General features: G+C 41.6%; 1 long non-coding RNA gene across 1 annotated transcript; it reads right to left on the bottom strand.

The window, feature by feature from the left end:
- Window positions 1–7,532: 7,532 nt before the first annotated feature.
- LOC117549404 lies at window positions 7,533–14,086 on the bottom strand. The gene is made up of 4 exons (XR_004569473.1): window positions 13,660–14,086; window positions 13,393–13,548; window positions 12,587–12,659; window positions 7,533–8,211 (listed from the first exon to the last, which is right to left on the bottom strand). It is a non-coding gene; the product is annotated as an uncharacterized LOC117549404 (long non-coding RNA).
- Between the last annotated feature and the right edge of the window lie 1,234 nt (window positions 14,087–15,320).

Raw genomic sequence — 15,320 nt, forward strand, 5'->3', positions numbered from 1 at the left:
CACTTTTTGCAAACCACTGCACACGTTTCTCCACGTAAGACACAGGAATCTGTCCTAAAGTCACGTGTTAGCTGGTTTAAAACACTGATATTCAAAATGCCTCACGGACCAATGATCCAGAAACACGTTCCACCTGACCAAACACCTGATTGCATAATTGTTGGCTCATCAATCAGGATGTTAGCACTATAAAAATACCACAGGTGAGTACTTTCTTACAGCAACAATGGAAGCCAACATGGAAGCAAGAGCAAGAGGAAGAGGAAAAGGAAGAGCTGGGCTGAGAGTGAGAGGAGGAGGAATGAGAGGTAGAGGTGGAGGGAGAGGACGTGGACAAAGAAGAATACTCTCTAATGAAATGAAATGTTATCAACCATGGTGTGACGATGAGAGAGGCTGGACAGAGGGTTCAGCCTAATCCAAGCCGATTTACTGTCGCTCTCTGTAATCCGGACACTTAGACTTGAAAACAGGTTAGTCACCAGTTTGTAGCTCTGCATAGTTCATGATATATCAGAGCTTATGTCTGTTGTGTGAAACGTATTTACTTCATTACTGTAATTGAATTGTTGGCATGTTGCATACTATAACTGTACAACAATCCTGCACAATGTACTGTGGTAAACTTACTTTTATGCAACACAGACACTGACCGACCACTATATCTGTGTTGTTTATCTGAAGGACTGAGAAACAAAGAGGTGGAAGGCTAAGGATGTTCAATGAGGCACAGGAAGCAGCAGTTACAAACTGGGTTTTGGCAAACAATGCCATCACACTTAGAGAGATCTGAAGCATAGTAGCTATGTGCTGAGATGCATGTTGCACAATGTTAGTTTTGAATAAAATGTGATTTCTTTCAACAACTCATTTGTATTCTTCCTTTACTGTATTTCTGTAAACTCAAGCAATCTTTCTCTGCAGAAACCTCTCTGTACAGAGCATAGCCCATGATGAACGTGCTTTAGAGTATGCTCAGCAGTGTGTAGTTGGGTGGTCAAACCATCTAGTATTATGAATGAAGTGTGTTATATTTGGTGCAAAAGTTTGCATTTGGTAAGTGTTTATGTAGTTTTGAGTGCAGTTCTTGATTTAGCAGGAGAAATGAGGTGTTTTGCACTTTGGGTGTGTGGTTTTGTGAATTGTGTTTAGTGTTCTGAGAAACTGAGCAATTAAAAAAAAAATGTGTGTTAGCAATCGAGAAAAACTGTATTACAAGTTTGAATCAAACTTTAGTGATCTCAAGCTACCTGGCGGTGTATGTAGTAAAAAATACAATGAATATTATACTGAAACTAGCCATTCTGCAAGTATATTTTATCCTAATACCTTTTAATTCAAATAAAACTGCACGATTTTGAAAGCAGAAGTTATAGTTATAGTTCTAGTAACTGTGTTTAATGTGTTCAAGTGCATTTTATCCGTTGTTTTTACCAATGCTGTTTTATGTGTTTTACATTTTTTTTATTGTGATGGTAGTTTTGAAAATGAAAAGATAAATATACGGGAACTTGGTCGAGCACTGCCTACTCCACTACACATCAGCTGGAAAAACTGTACCTCCTACTGCACTGCATTTGTTTGACAGCTGTTGACCCCAAATATTAGTCTCAATCAATCAATCAATGTTTATTTATATAGCCCAATATCACAAATGTTACATTTGTCTCAGTGGACTTTACAGTTTGTACAAAATATCAGTATGACAATACGACACCCTCTGTCCTTGGACCCTCACATCATACAAGGAAAAACTTCCGAAGAAACCCCAGAGTTTAAAGGGAAAAATGGGAGAAACCTCAGGGAGAGCAACAGAGGAGGGATCCCTCTCCCAGGACGGACAGATGTGCAATAGATGCCGTGTGTAAATTGAAAAGATAATACATTTGCAACATAGGTAGTCCAAATGTATGGAAATGCATGTGTGTATAATATCATGAGCTCTTAGTACCTGGTGACCAGCTGAAAGGCCCGGATCCTGGATTGAGTACCACTGGTCTTTATTAAACTTCATATAGAGTAAAATAATCCATCTCTACAATGACCAACTAAAACTGTTCAATGGTGCTCACTCAATAAGGCATCAGTGTTAACAATCTAATAATGGCACCAGTGTGATGAGTGAGGAGTGTGCACAGGGAGTCAGGTCAGACTTATTAGTATTCTGCCCTGAATTGTCTGAAATGTTCTAAAATAGTTTATGCACCGTAATAGAAGTTTAATTAGGAATAAGGTAGCCTTTAAACATTGTTGAATTAATACTTAAGTAATCCTGAAAATGCCAACAAGGGGACGTGTAAATACATTCAGAGTATGTTGCCATGCCTGCTTCTTGTGTGAACAGCTAGAAAGGTTAAAAACGTCCTTAATGTGTTAGGCATGTTGACAATAGGTTATTTGATGTTTTAGGGGTTGGTATTTACAATATAGGTTTCCACTTTACAATAAGTCAGGCAGGAATAACTTGATATTGGTCTGGAAGATCATCAGCTTTCCACTAAAGAGGCCAAAAGGTTCATGTTAATTGCTTTGCTATTCAATAATAACAATGCATTGTTTGCTCAATTGTTAATCTGACGTGTTTGGTATCTTTAGTTGTAGAGTTTGAACACTACCAACAGACTCTGCATCTGCTCCTTCTGTTTCTGTCTGTTTTTAAAATAGATATCCCTGAAAAGCAGATACTTGATACTTAGTGCCTTATACGTGTGAAATACATCAAATAGAAATTGGTTTCACAGCAGGAGTTTGAAGTTTCTATTACAGTTTTTCTCGATTGCTAACACACATTTTTTTTTAAATTGTTCAGTTTCTCAGAACACTAAACACAATTCACAAAACCACACACCCAAAGTGCAAAACTCCTAATTTCTCCTGCTAAATGAAGAACTGCAATCAAAACTACATAAACACTTTCCAAATGCAAACTTTTGCACCAAATATAACACACTTCATTCATAATACTAGATGGTTTGACCACCCAACTGCACACTGCTGAGCATACTCTAAAGCACGTTCATCATGGGCTATGCTCTGTACAGAGAGGTTTCTGCAGAGAAAGATTGCTTGAGTTTACAGAAATACAGTAAATGAAGAATACAAATGAGTTGTTGAAAGAAAATCACATTTTATTCAAAACTAACATTGTGCAACATGCATCTCAGCACATAGCTACTATGCTTCGGATCTCTCCAAGTGTGATGCATTGTTTTCCAAAACCCAGTTTGTAACTGCTGCTTCCTGTGCCTCATTGAACATCCTTAGCCTTCCACCTCTTTGTTTCTCAGTCCTTCAGATAAACAACACAGATATAGTGGTCGGTCAGTGTCTGTGTTGCATAAAAGTAAGTTTACCACAGTACATTGTGCAGGATTGTTGTACAGTTATAGTATGCAACATGCCAACAATTCAATTACAGTAATGAAGTAAATACGTTTCACACAACAGATATAAGCTCTGATATATCATGAACTATGCAGAGCTACAAACTGGTGACTAACCTGTTTTCAAGTCTAAGTGTCCGGATTACAGAGAGCGACAGTAAATCGGCTTGGATTAGGCTGAACCCTCTGTCCAGCCTCTCTCATCGTCACACCATGGTTGATAACATTTCATTTCATTTCATTAGAGTACTCCTCCTCCTCCTCCTCCTCCTCCTCCTCCTCCTCCTCCTCCTCCTCCTCCTCCTCCTCCTCCTCCTCCTCCTCCTCCTCCTCTCCTCTTGCTCTTGCTTCTATGTTGGCTTCCATTGTTGCTGTAAGAAAGTTCTCACCTGTGGTCTTTTTATAGTGCTAACATCCTGATTGATGAGCCAACCATTATGCAATCAGGTGTTTGGTCAGGTGGAACGTGTTTCTGGATCATTGGTCCATGTGTGAGGCATTTTGAATATCAGTGTTTTAAACCTGCCAACACGTGACTTTAGGACAGATTCCTGTGTCTTACGTGGAGAAACGTGTGCAGTGGTTTGCAAAAAGTGCCATGTTGATTTGCAATTTGTGTGAAAAGCTGAAAACGTGTTTAGAGTTTTTGAGATTTGAGCCGATGTTTTGCTCTTTGAGTGTCAGTTAAAATAATTGTGCTTTATGTATAATTTTAGTGTGTTAGCAATCAAGAAAAACTGTAACTACACTTCGTGGAATTTGTTGACATAGTCTGGTTTAGTAAGTGAACTTAAAATGACTTCCATTATAGCAATGAATACCAGTTAAGTAACATGGAATGCAGTAGTTTCCAAAATGATTTAAGTTTGTTAAATTGGAACTACAAATTAAAGTTAAGTTGATCTTACTAAATACAGTTGAGTATAGCAGATCTTACTTTTAAGTAAAATGAATATAGGTGAGTTAAGTTAGTATTATATAATATCTTTATGTTGGCATTAATCAAAAAATCAAGTATGTCTAAAGAAACTGCACTGTGTTGACGTAATATTGCTCAGTTAAGTTAGCTGGACACAGAGCTATTAATTAAATCCAGGGTGACCGGGTATTGTTGAAGTTAATTAACACGGTCGTGTTGGCTGAACATAAGTCAGTTATATTCTTCTTACTGGTGTTATTTAATTATAAGCTACTCAACTCAGTTTCGTGGAATTTGTTGACATAACTTAAGTAAGTCCAAGAAATTATTTTTTCGAGTGTATTCTACTCTACAGTGAAGGCCATTAGCAGAACAATATGGCCTAGTATACAAGACATTTACAGCAAAGTACCTGCACTGTAGACACAATCCATTGACGTTAGCAAAGGTAACCAAGATAATTGAGGTATTTCTTTTTTATAGAAAATGGGTACTGCACCATTAATGTGCCCTGATGGGAGGGGGGAGAAGTGAGGACATGGCGGGATAACACATATTTAACCAAAAGAAACTAGTGAAGTGTACAGAAGGTAAATGAGTGAAAGATGTACACATACAAAAAACAACTTACAATCACAACCAGGTTTTATGATTTCGCTTCTGTCTGGGCTTTGTTTTGAGCAGGGAAACGGTGTTACCTTGAGCAGATCTCCTCTCCAGCCCTCTCAGCAGACACTGCAGGGTGATTTTGTGACTGCAGTTTAGAAAAATAAAAACAGAGACCAGGCCACAACATCAATCATCAACCAATCAAAGCAAAGCAGACATCTAGATGAAAGTGTCCTAAAGGGGATTACATTTGACCCTGTGCTGTCGTGTGACAAAAAATGAAGGAATCAAATGTCCCTATTTTCTCTGATACTTTATAGTATATTTGTTCCAAACAAGTATTGAGGACATTATACCAATGTAGATTCAAATGTTGTGTCAAATCAGAGCTATCAAATCAGTTGCTAACAACTTCTTGCCCTGTTAGCGTTACACAGTGAGTAACAGAGTAACTATTTCAGATCTCCTAAAATTCCTTTCTGTCTGGCATCAAGGACAACAGTTTAGGTGAATATATGTAATACGAAAAAAAATGTATGTTACCTGAATTAGATAAAGGTAAAGTGAAGCTGGTGTTTAACCCATCAGGAATCAATTTAAGATAAGATAAGATGGACCTTTATTAATCCCGTGGGGAAATTCAGTGGTTTAAACAGCAACAGGGTAAGAATGACAAACAGGACAGCACAGATTCACACAGATTAAAGATACAATTAAAGACTAAACTGTTCACTCAACAAAAAGTCATTATGTAAAGATGATGCGTTTGTTGTTTATTACCCTGCTCTGAGTGTTTCAGCGTACCTAACTGGGGTAGGTATAGACGACGGACAAATAGGATGGCAAAGAGAGAAACACAGTCTGCTTGGCCTCGTGCAGGCTGGTTAGATAACTAAAGGTTTGGAACAGGGTGTAACAAACTGTGTGTCGCACCGGGCTCTGAAATACCACAGGCCCGGGGGGACTGAGCGAGCTCTTGGCCCACACCTGACCTCAGCACATTTTACCATCCTCCACCCATCCAACACCCTTCTCCTCTCTTCTGGCATCTTTTCATAACAACCCCCCCCACCCTCTTTCTCTCCGTGTCAGAGACAAACATCCCATGGTTGGTGCGTATTCTCCACTTTCTCATTTTAACCCCTTAAACCTTACTGACATGTCAATGGGAAACAGGTTACAGTTTTTCTCGGTTGCTAACACACTAAAATTCTACCTGAAGCACAATTATTTTAACTGACACTCAAAGAGCAAAACATCGGCTCAAATCTCCAAAACACGTTTTCAGCTTTTCACACAATTTGCAAATCAACATGGCACTTTGTGCAAACCACTGCACACGTTTCTCCACGTAAGACACAGGAATCTGAGATGAAGTCACGTGTTGGCAGGTTTAAAACACTGATATTCAAAATGCCTCACACATGGACCAATGATCAAGAAACACGTTCCACCTGACCAAACACCTGATTGCATAATGGTTGGCTCATCAATCAGGATGTTAGCACTATAAAAAGACCACAGGTGAGAACTTTCTTACAGCAACAATGGAAGCCAACATGGAAGCAAGAGCAAGAGCAAGAGCAAAAGGAAGAGCTGGGCTGAGAGTGAGAGGAGGAGGAAGAGGTGGGTGGGAGTGAGAAGAGGAGGAAGAGGTGGGTGAGAGTGAGAGGAGGACGAATGAGAGGTAGAGCTGGAGGGAGAGGACGTGGACAAAGAAGAAGAATACTCTCTAATGAAATGAAATGTTATCAACCATGGTGTGACGATGAGAGAGGCTGGACAGAGGGTTCAGCCTAATCCAAGCCGATTTACTGTCGCTCTCTGTAATCCGGACACTTAGACTTGAAAACAGGTTAGTTACCAGTTTGTAGCTCTGCATAACTCATGATATATCAGTGCTTATATCTGTTGTGTGAAACGTATTTACTTCATTACTGTAATTTAATTGTTAGCATGTTGCATACTATAACTGTACAACAATCCTGCACAATGTACTGTGGTAAACTTACTTTTATGCAACACAGACACTGACCGACCACTATATCTTTGTTGTTTATCTGAAGGACTGAGAAACAAAGAGGTGGAAGGCTAAGGGTTTTCAATGAGGCACAGGAAGCAGCAGTTACAAACTGGGTTTTGGAAAACAATGCATCACACTTGGAGAGATCCGAAGCATAGTAGCTATGTGCTGAGATGCATGTTGCACAATGTTAGTTTTGAATAAAATGTGATTTCTTTCAACAACTCATTTGTATTCTTCATTTACTGTATTTCTGTAAACTCAAGCAATCTTTCTCTGCAGAAACCTCTCTGTACAGAGCATAGCCCATAACAGAAGAAAGTGCTTTAGAGTATGCTCAGCAGTGTGTAGTTGGGTGGTCAAACCATCTAGTATTATGAATGAAGTGTGTTATATTTGGTGCAAAAGTTTGCATTTGGAAAGTGTTTATGTAGTTTTGAGTGCAGTTTTTCATTTAGCAGGAGAAATGAGGTGTTTTGCACTTTGGGTGTGTGGTTTTGTGAATTGTGTTTAGTGTTCTGAGAAACTGAGCAATTTAAAAAAAAAAGAAGTGTGTTAGCAATCGAGAAAAACTGTAAGTAAATTCAAATTAACTGACTTTTGTTCAGTGAAAAAAATACATTTATTTCACATGAAATGCGATATAACCATAGGCAACCAGGTTTACCAAGTTTAAAATCATGGAAACCCATAAAGACTTCTTTGTATCACGCCTTATCAACAAACACAAAAGGTTGAAGTTGCACAACATTTAGCTAGCAACAAAAATGTTCAAAAGAGCAACATGTTTGAACCACATAGCCCAAACTGCAACTTGTACGTACAAACTGTCCGACATTAATAATTTGTAACATTACTATTCAGTAACATTCCATATATAAAATTCCCTCTGAAATATTTGGATAAAACCTCTGCTCCAAGATTTCCAACGTGCCGTTTCAAGGCGTTCCACTTGTAGTGTTCAAATAGTTCATTCAAACAGTTTGTTTTTCAGCACTTGAGCCTTTGTTGACAGGTGGCGAACTTCCATTTCCATCAGGATTTTTTGAAGAACCTCAAACGTGCATCTAAAAAAAAAAATAGCTCAAGTCCAATGCATATGTGAGTCCAAATAAAATTGCCAATGCGTTCGCAATGTTTTGAAGATCGTTCAGCACTTCCACACCTTCAATTACAATCCCCACATCTGCGAGGGAATCTGTTGGCTCTGCACCTTCCTTCTTTATGGCGAAGATTCCCAAGACCATCTCATCTACACTCTGGTCAGTCACAACATCCTAAAAGGCAGAACAAATAGACCATCAGCCAGACTTACACACACAAGGGAAAAAAGCAACACTTTTTCTAAGTAACATATATACAGCTCCCAGATAAGCATACCTACAGGCTACATTGGGTGTAGCTTTTCTAGTTGTTGACGGTATCTGCTAGGGGCTTGTGGGTATTTAGTTAACCATGGATATGAAAATGGTTTTACAAAACTTTAAAATTTGAGAAACTCAACAGTTCCATTTATGAATTATACCTTCAAGCAACGGTCTACAATCTGCTGTTGATAGTTTGAAAAGGGAATTTTACTATGCATGCATATGGGTTATTTTCCGATTGCTCTTTCAAACCTGTGGTGCCATTAGTTTGTTTAAAACCAGCTCAAAAAAGTACGAAATAAATCACTTTTTTCGTTTCCAGAGGGTAATACTGTGGAAAGCAGAGGCACAAATACTTACAAGGTACTCTCTAATCAGGCTTTCGGGGTCTTCATTAAGGTACACAATTAGTGCTTTTATAACGCAGGCTCTCCTTGTCTCTGTCAGGATTATTATGTCGTGTCACGTTTCTATGTCTAGGTGTGGGTGTTTTTCCGTTCTCCTTGTAATGTTTTCCTCCCTGTATATTGTCTGGTCTCTTTTCCCTGTGTTTTCATGTCTGTCGTTAGTTCCCTGGTGTGTCTAATTTCCTGATTGTTTTCACCTGTCACTCCTTGTGTGTCTCCTGTGCTCATCAGTGTCAGCCCCGCCCCTGATTGTTCCCACCTGTGTCTAGTTACCCTGTGTTTAAATTCCCCTGTCTCCCAGTGTTCAGTGTCAGTTCGTCTTGTCTCTTGCCATGGTCAGGTCTATGCTCTTTTGTGTTCAAGAATAGTTTTGTTCCTCACTACGTGAGCGATTTTCTAGTGATGGCAAAATGAAGCTTTGAATGAAGCGTCAAACCACTTGGACAATTGTGTCGGAAATAGGTTCATTTCTCGAAGCTTCAGTTACAGCGACCTCTCCTGGCGAAGTGCAAGGCTGCAGTGGGTTTAACGTATCTTTGCCTTGAAAAATATTCGATGCACACACACACAAAGACTGAATATCATGTTCTATTTGCAATTAAAGATTGATAATTGTGTGTATTGGGTTATTGAGAAGAGACTAGAGAGTGCTAGACATGTTTTTGGGCGGAGAGAGCCCTTTATCAGTTATTAAAGTTGAAAAGCAATGATTAAAATACGTCCATTCTGGGATTTGAACCAGCTGCGCGGAGGACATCGCTGCGCGGAGGACATCGCCGCATTCGGGCCGCCGGCTCTATCCACTGGACTATCTATTCCTTGAAATATTTAACTGTTTTCATATTACTGATAATTGTCTTTTTGTTAACAACTTCTCCACATTTCGAAGTGTTTCCCGAGCCAGAACGACCTATCTTACTTCCTGGCTTGCTCTATAATGATATCAAATGCAATAACAACAACAACTCAACAGCAACAACGCAAACTACGACAACAACCCACACATTGTGCATTGTTTAGAGCGGTCATAAAGTGTTGAAGCACTCAAGTTTGAAACTGTTTCAACCTGTCACCTGTCAGAATCGAGACGAGGCAGTGCATTGAATCGCGTGAATGGACCGTGAACCAGTCAAGTGATTCATTCAGGAAATGAAGCAGTTGCTGCTTCGGACGTCACATGTCACGTGATTTGAAGCAGTTGCTGCTTCGGACGTCATATGTCACGTGATTTGAAGCAAGCTTCGAAGCACTGCTTCTATGGAATAGGAAGTCCAGGGTTGAAGCTCCGTTCGAAGCTTCAGTGTCAAACTGCCATCACTACGATTTTCCTTTTGGTCTCATTTTTTGTCATCTCATCCTGAGATTAGTTAGTGACCTTTTTTTGTTCATCGTGTTTTATTGTTAAAATAAAGTATCTTACCAATACTTTACCTCTGTCTCCCTGTCTGCAATTGGGTCCAACATCCTAAGTGCCTGAGATCGTAACAGAACGAACTGACCAGAAATGGACCCAGCAGATGATCCTTTTGAGGTGGAGCTACAACATTTTTCCTTTTATTTGGCATGCTGCTATGATTGGTGGAAGGGAGCGTCCAGTGTTCTGCAGAGGGAGGCCGCTCTGGTAGAGGCGCACCGGTTGGCTATGGAGAAACCAGACTTGGTGAAATTCGTACCTGGCTGGATGTTGAACTTCCTCTGGATGTATGATTTCCAGCCTGCTGACTGCAGACGTCTCGGTGTGTTCCGTCTGGGGTCAACCCATGCTTCTGCCCCAGTTCCTGCTCCTATCCAGGAGTCGTTTTCTGGAACTCGTCTGGCTTTTGGAGGTCCACGGAGCCTTCAGGCGGCTTCTAAGAGAAGGAGTCGCAAGTCTAGGCTAGCAGACCGAGCCCCAAGAGCCATGATTCCGGTCCCAGTTCTGGCCCCAGCGGCCATGGTTCCGGCCCCAGCAGCCATGGTTCCGTGCTCCAGTACCATCCCACATAGCCATGGTACCGTGCTCCAGTACCATCCCACACAGCCATGGATGGTCCCTGCTCCAGAACCGGACCTTACAGCCATGTTTCCGGCTCCAAAACCGGCCCACACAGCCATGATCCAGGCTTCAGCTCCGGACCTTACAGCCATGTTTCCGGCTCCAGAATCGGCCCATGCAGCCATGGTCCCTGCACCAGAGATGGCCCATACAGCCATGGTTCCGGCTCAAGTACCGGCCCCAGCAGTCATGGTCCCGACTCCAGCTCGTCGTCACCTCCTCATCGGCCGACGCCAGCTCCCCGAGTCCTGTCGGCTCTCCAGCCGACGCCAGCTCCCCGTGTCCTGTCGGCGTACCGACCGACTCAAGTCCCCTCTCGGGTCCCCTCTCGAGTCTCCTCTCAAGTCATCTCCCGAGTTCCCTCTCGAGTTCCCTCTCAAGTCTCTTCTCAAGTCTCTTCTCCAGTCTCCTCTCGAGTCCCCTCTCAAGGCTCCTCTCCAGTTCCCTCTCGGGTTCCCTCTCGAGTTCCCTCTCAGGTCCCCTCTCGAGTCCACTCTCGAGTCCCCTCTCGAGTCTCCTCTCCAGTTCCCTCTCAGGTCCCCTCTCGAGTCTCCTCTCCAGTTCCCTCTCAGGTCCCCTCTCGAGTCCCATCTCCAGTCCCCTCTCAAGGTCCTTCCCAAGTCCCCTCACAAGTCCCCTCTCAAATTCCCTCTCAAGTCTCCTCTCGAGTCTCCTCTCAAGTGCCCTCTCAAATTCCCTCTCGAGTCCCCTCTCAAATTCCCTCTCGAGTCCCCTCTCGAGTCTCCTCTCCAGTTCCCTCTCGAGTCTCCTCTCGAGTTCCCTCTCGAGTCTCCTCTCCAGTTCCCTCTCGAGTCTCCTCTCGAATCCCCTCTCAAGTCCCCTCTCCGGTTCCCTCTCAAGTCTCCTCTTCAGTTCCTTCTCAAGTCTCCTCTCGAGTTCCCTCTCAAGCCCTCTCTCGAGTTCCCACTCAAGTCCCTACTCAAGTGTTGTTGGAGGTTCCGCTGGGGGTCCTGCCAACTCTATGTCCTGTGCCGTTGGAGGCCCCGCCGACTACTCTCCTGCCGAGGGTCCTGCCAACTCCTTGTCCTCTTCCGTGGGGAATCTTGCCGACACCTGTTCCACCGGCTCTGGTTACTGTCCGGTCAACACCGGCTCCTGCCCGGTCCCCTGAGAGCTGTGGTCTTCGCCCCTCCTCGAACTCTGCCTTGCCCCCGGGCCGTCCGCTTGAGTTCCCCTTTTTGACCTCTGCCTTGCCCCCGGGCCGTCCGCCCGAGAGCCCTTCCTGGTCCTCTGCCGTGCCCTGGGCTGTCAGTCAAGGCCCGTCCTCCGGACCCCCTCCACCCACCCTGGACCTTTTGGATTTTTTTGTTTTTGTTTAGGGACGTCAAGTATCCGTCCCTTGAGGGGGGGGGTTCTGTCAGGATTATTATGTCGTGTCACGTTTCTATGTCTAGGTGTGGGTGTTTTTCCGTTCTCCTTGTCATGTTTTCCTCCCTGTATATTGTCTGGTCTCTTTTCCCTATGTTTTCATGTCTGTCGTTAGTTTCCCTGGTGTGTCTAATTTCCTGATTGTTTTCACCTGTCACTCCTTGTGTGTCTCCTGTGCTCATCAGTGTCAGCCCCGCCCCTGATTGTTCCCACCTGTGTCTAGTTACCCTGTGTTTAAATTCCCCTGTCTCCCAGTGTTCAGTGTCGGTTCGTCTTGTCTCTTGCCATGGTCAGGTCTATGCTCTTTTGTGTTCAATAATAGTTTTGTTCCTGACTACGTGAGCGATTTTCCTTTTGGTCTCATTTTTTGTCATCTCATCCTGAGATTAGTTAGTGACCTTTTTTTGTTCATCGTGTTTTATTGGAAAAATAAAGTATCTTACCAATACTTTACCTCTGTCTCCCTGTCTGCAATTGGGTCCAACATCCTAAGTGCCTGAGATCGTAACAGTCTCGATGGCGTCATTCTGTAACAAAGGACAAGGGAAATGCGTAAGTGGGGGAATAGTATTTTTACATTGTGCAGCATTTAACACTAGATGCATTAATGCACAAGCTAACTATCCTGTTTTTTTTTTTACATGCAACTTCATACCATTTTTCACATTTACAGGCAGTGTCTAAGTGCATTTTATTATGAAGGGCCGAATGTGCATTCAACTGGAGTACAAGTTCTAATACCACAAGAAGCACCTGTAATGCAAGTGTTTGGTTATTACTAGGTAGTGAGTTGTACTTTAAAAGTATGTATGTTATAATCCAAGACACTGTATTTATTTAACTGGGAACTAAGCATTATGATAATCTTAGAAATATGTTTCAGCATAAGCATGTTTTCACTACCATCTACAGCACAGTAAATCAAATTATTGCAATTCAAAAAAGCCAAACTTCTGCTTTAAAGACTAACTGATGTGAATTTGCATTCATGAAACACTATGTATTACTACATTCGACAGAAAAGGTACACAAATATGCAAATCTCTTTAGATGAAAATACAATTAATTTATTCATTTTCATTTTGAAAATGACTTGATCAAGTACATTTTAAACTTTGTGTGAACATGACTTAAAATGTCTTCCATCAGCCACATGTCTCCAATATTTTACTGCATGCTTAAGTAATACAACTGCACAATAAAAATGAATTTAAACAAAACTAATATTTCTAATAACCAGGCATTTGTTAGATAACACACCTTGTCGTATTCTGCCATGATATTCCTTATTTTCTGCCCAGCGGCACCCCCTTTTTTCTGGAAAATCCTTAACAGCTTGGAGGAGTGGTGATCTAGCTGCTGCATGAACTTAGATCTCAGTGGGACAGTGGTGATGCGAGCAAACTCTGCTTCCACCTACAAACATTTAATAAAGACAAACACATAAATCAAATCATAAAATCAACACATTTTCTTGTTGGCTGCAGCACCACAGAAAAAGTTAATGGAATGACGTTTTTTTTTTACTTCCTGATGATTTTTTGTCAAAGCATTGTAAGAATGAAATCTTCCTCTGCAGCACAGTCTTTACACCTCCACATGTAACTGAAACAAACACAAATATTAAACAAAAAATGACAATCAGAGTATAGATATAAGAGTTACCAACTTTACTGTAACCACTTTAGTGTTAATCTAAAATAAACCTTGATCCTTTTTTAAAATGTTAAACACCCATGCATTACAGGGGTAGACATTAAGGGTAAAATGCCACTGGCCCTCCAGGCCGGTGGAATTGTATTATCACTGGCCCCACCATTGTAACCACTGGCCCAGAGCATTCGTCCAAAGAAAATCGACTTCAGAAAATTAACACATTTGTTGCAATAGTAATTTATGCACTAACTACATTACTACTTGTACTACAACATTTGAATGATCAGTTCTTCCTCATTTTCCTCAATTGTTCATATTTGGTTTATTAAAATAATGATATTGTGGTCATTGTTAAAAAATGTCTGCTATTATTATGCGTATTATTATTTGTATAATGGGCTTTCTGGCTTCCTGTCATTAGGAGTTAGAAATGTAATGGCTATGTAATAGATTTGATGAGAACCTTCATTATCCTAAACTGCTGGGACATTTCGCCAATACCTTTATATTGTCTACTCTTCACTTACGTGTCAGCATAGGTCGGCATTGATGTACAGAGCCGACAGAAGACCTTGTTTGTATTGGCATCATATTGAGAGGTGCAGCCAGTGACGCGTCCTAAATCCAGGAAGTAAGCTGCTGGTTCCCTCGACAAAAAAGCAATGGGATTTCTCCACAGGGTTTTGGAAAATAGCTGGAAATAAGGTCTGTGGAAAACAAACCTGTTTGATAAATGCACGTTTTGCTCGTCCGGATAATCTCCACATGTCTACCCTACTTTTATAATTTTCGAATCATAAATCTAATCGATAGATTATAAAATGGTTTTAGGATGCGTCACTGCACCACTAGAAGCCAACTCCATCGATCAAGCTGGCTGAAACTTTCTCTCCCTCTTCTTCTCATGCTCCCTGTCACTCTCCTTTAACTCCTCCGGTGACTTTCTTTTATTTGAAGATTGTTTTTTGCCCGGCGCTTGGTCGGTTATTACCGCTGGTATTAAAAACATTTTGGCGAATGGTTAGGTGGCGCGATAGTCTGTAGTGAAGGAGCGCGCTCCCGCTGCGCTCCGCAGCAAACAGCTGCTTGCTTTTCACCCAACAACTACAACCGACTCACGAACAGTGTTGGGTGTAACGCGTTACAAAAGTAACGGAGTTACAGTAATATATTACTTTTTGCTGTAACGAAGTAATGTTACGCATTACTTATGAAATATGGGTAATATATTACCCGTTACAATGCTCAGTAACGTAGTTACAACACATTTTAACCCGAAATTAAATGGTGTTTTGTTTTTTAAGAATGTAGGCCTACTAACCATAGACTGAATAGGTACTAACATAGCGAGACATTCGGACATCAGACAAATTGTGCGGGTAGAATGTTATGCACCCTCTATTCAAAAAAGAGAACGGAGCGAAAAATACTTAACAACAAATTGTGGCAGGTGCGCGTGACCTGCTCCGCTGCGCGTGCATAATTTCCAAAGTGCTTCCACAGCAGTGACACATCTGTGGATAATCATTTAT

Source organism: Gymnodraco acuticeps, unplaced genomic scaffold, assembly GCF_902827175.1.
Source record: "Gymnodraco acuticeps unplaced genomic scaffold, fGymAcu1.1, whole genome shotgun sequence".
Taxonomy (NCBI): domain Eukaryota; kingdom Metazoa; phylum Chordata; class Actinopteri; order Perciformes; family Bathydraconidae; genus Gymnodraco; species Gymnodraco acuticeps.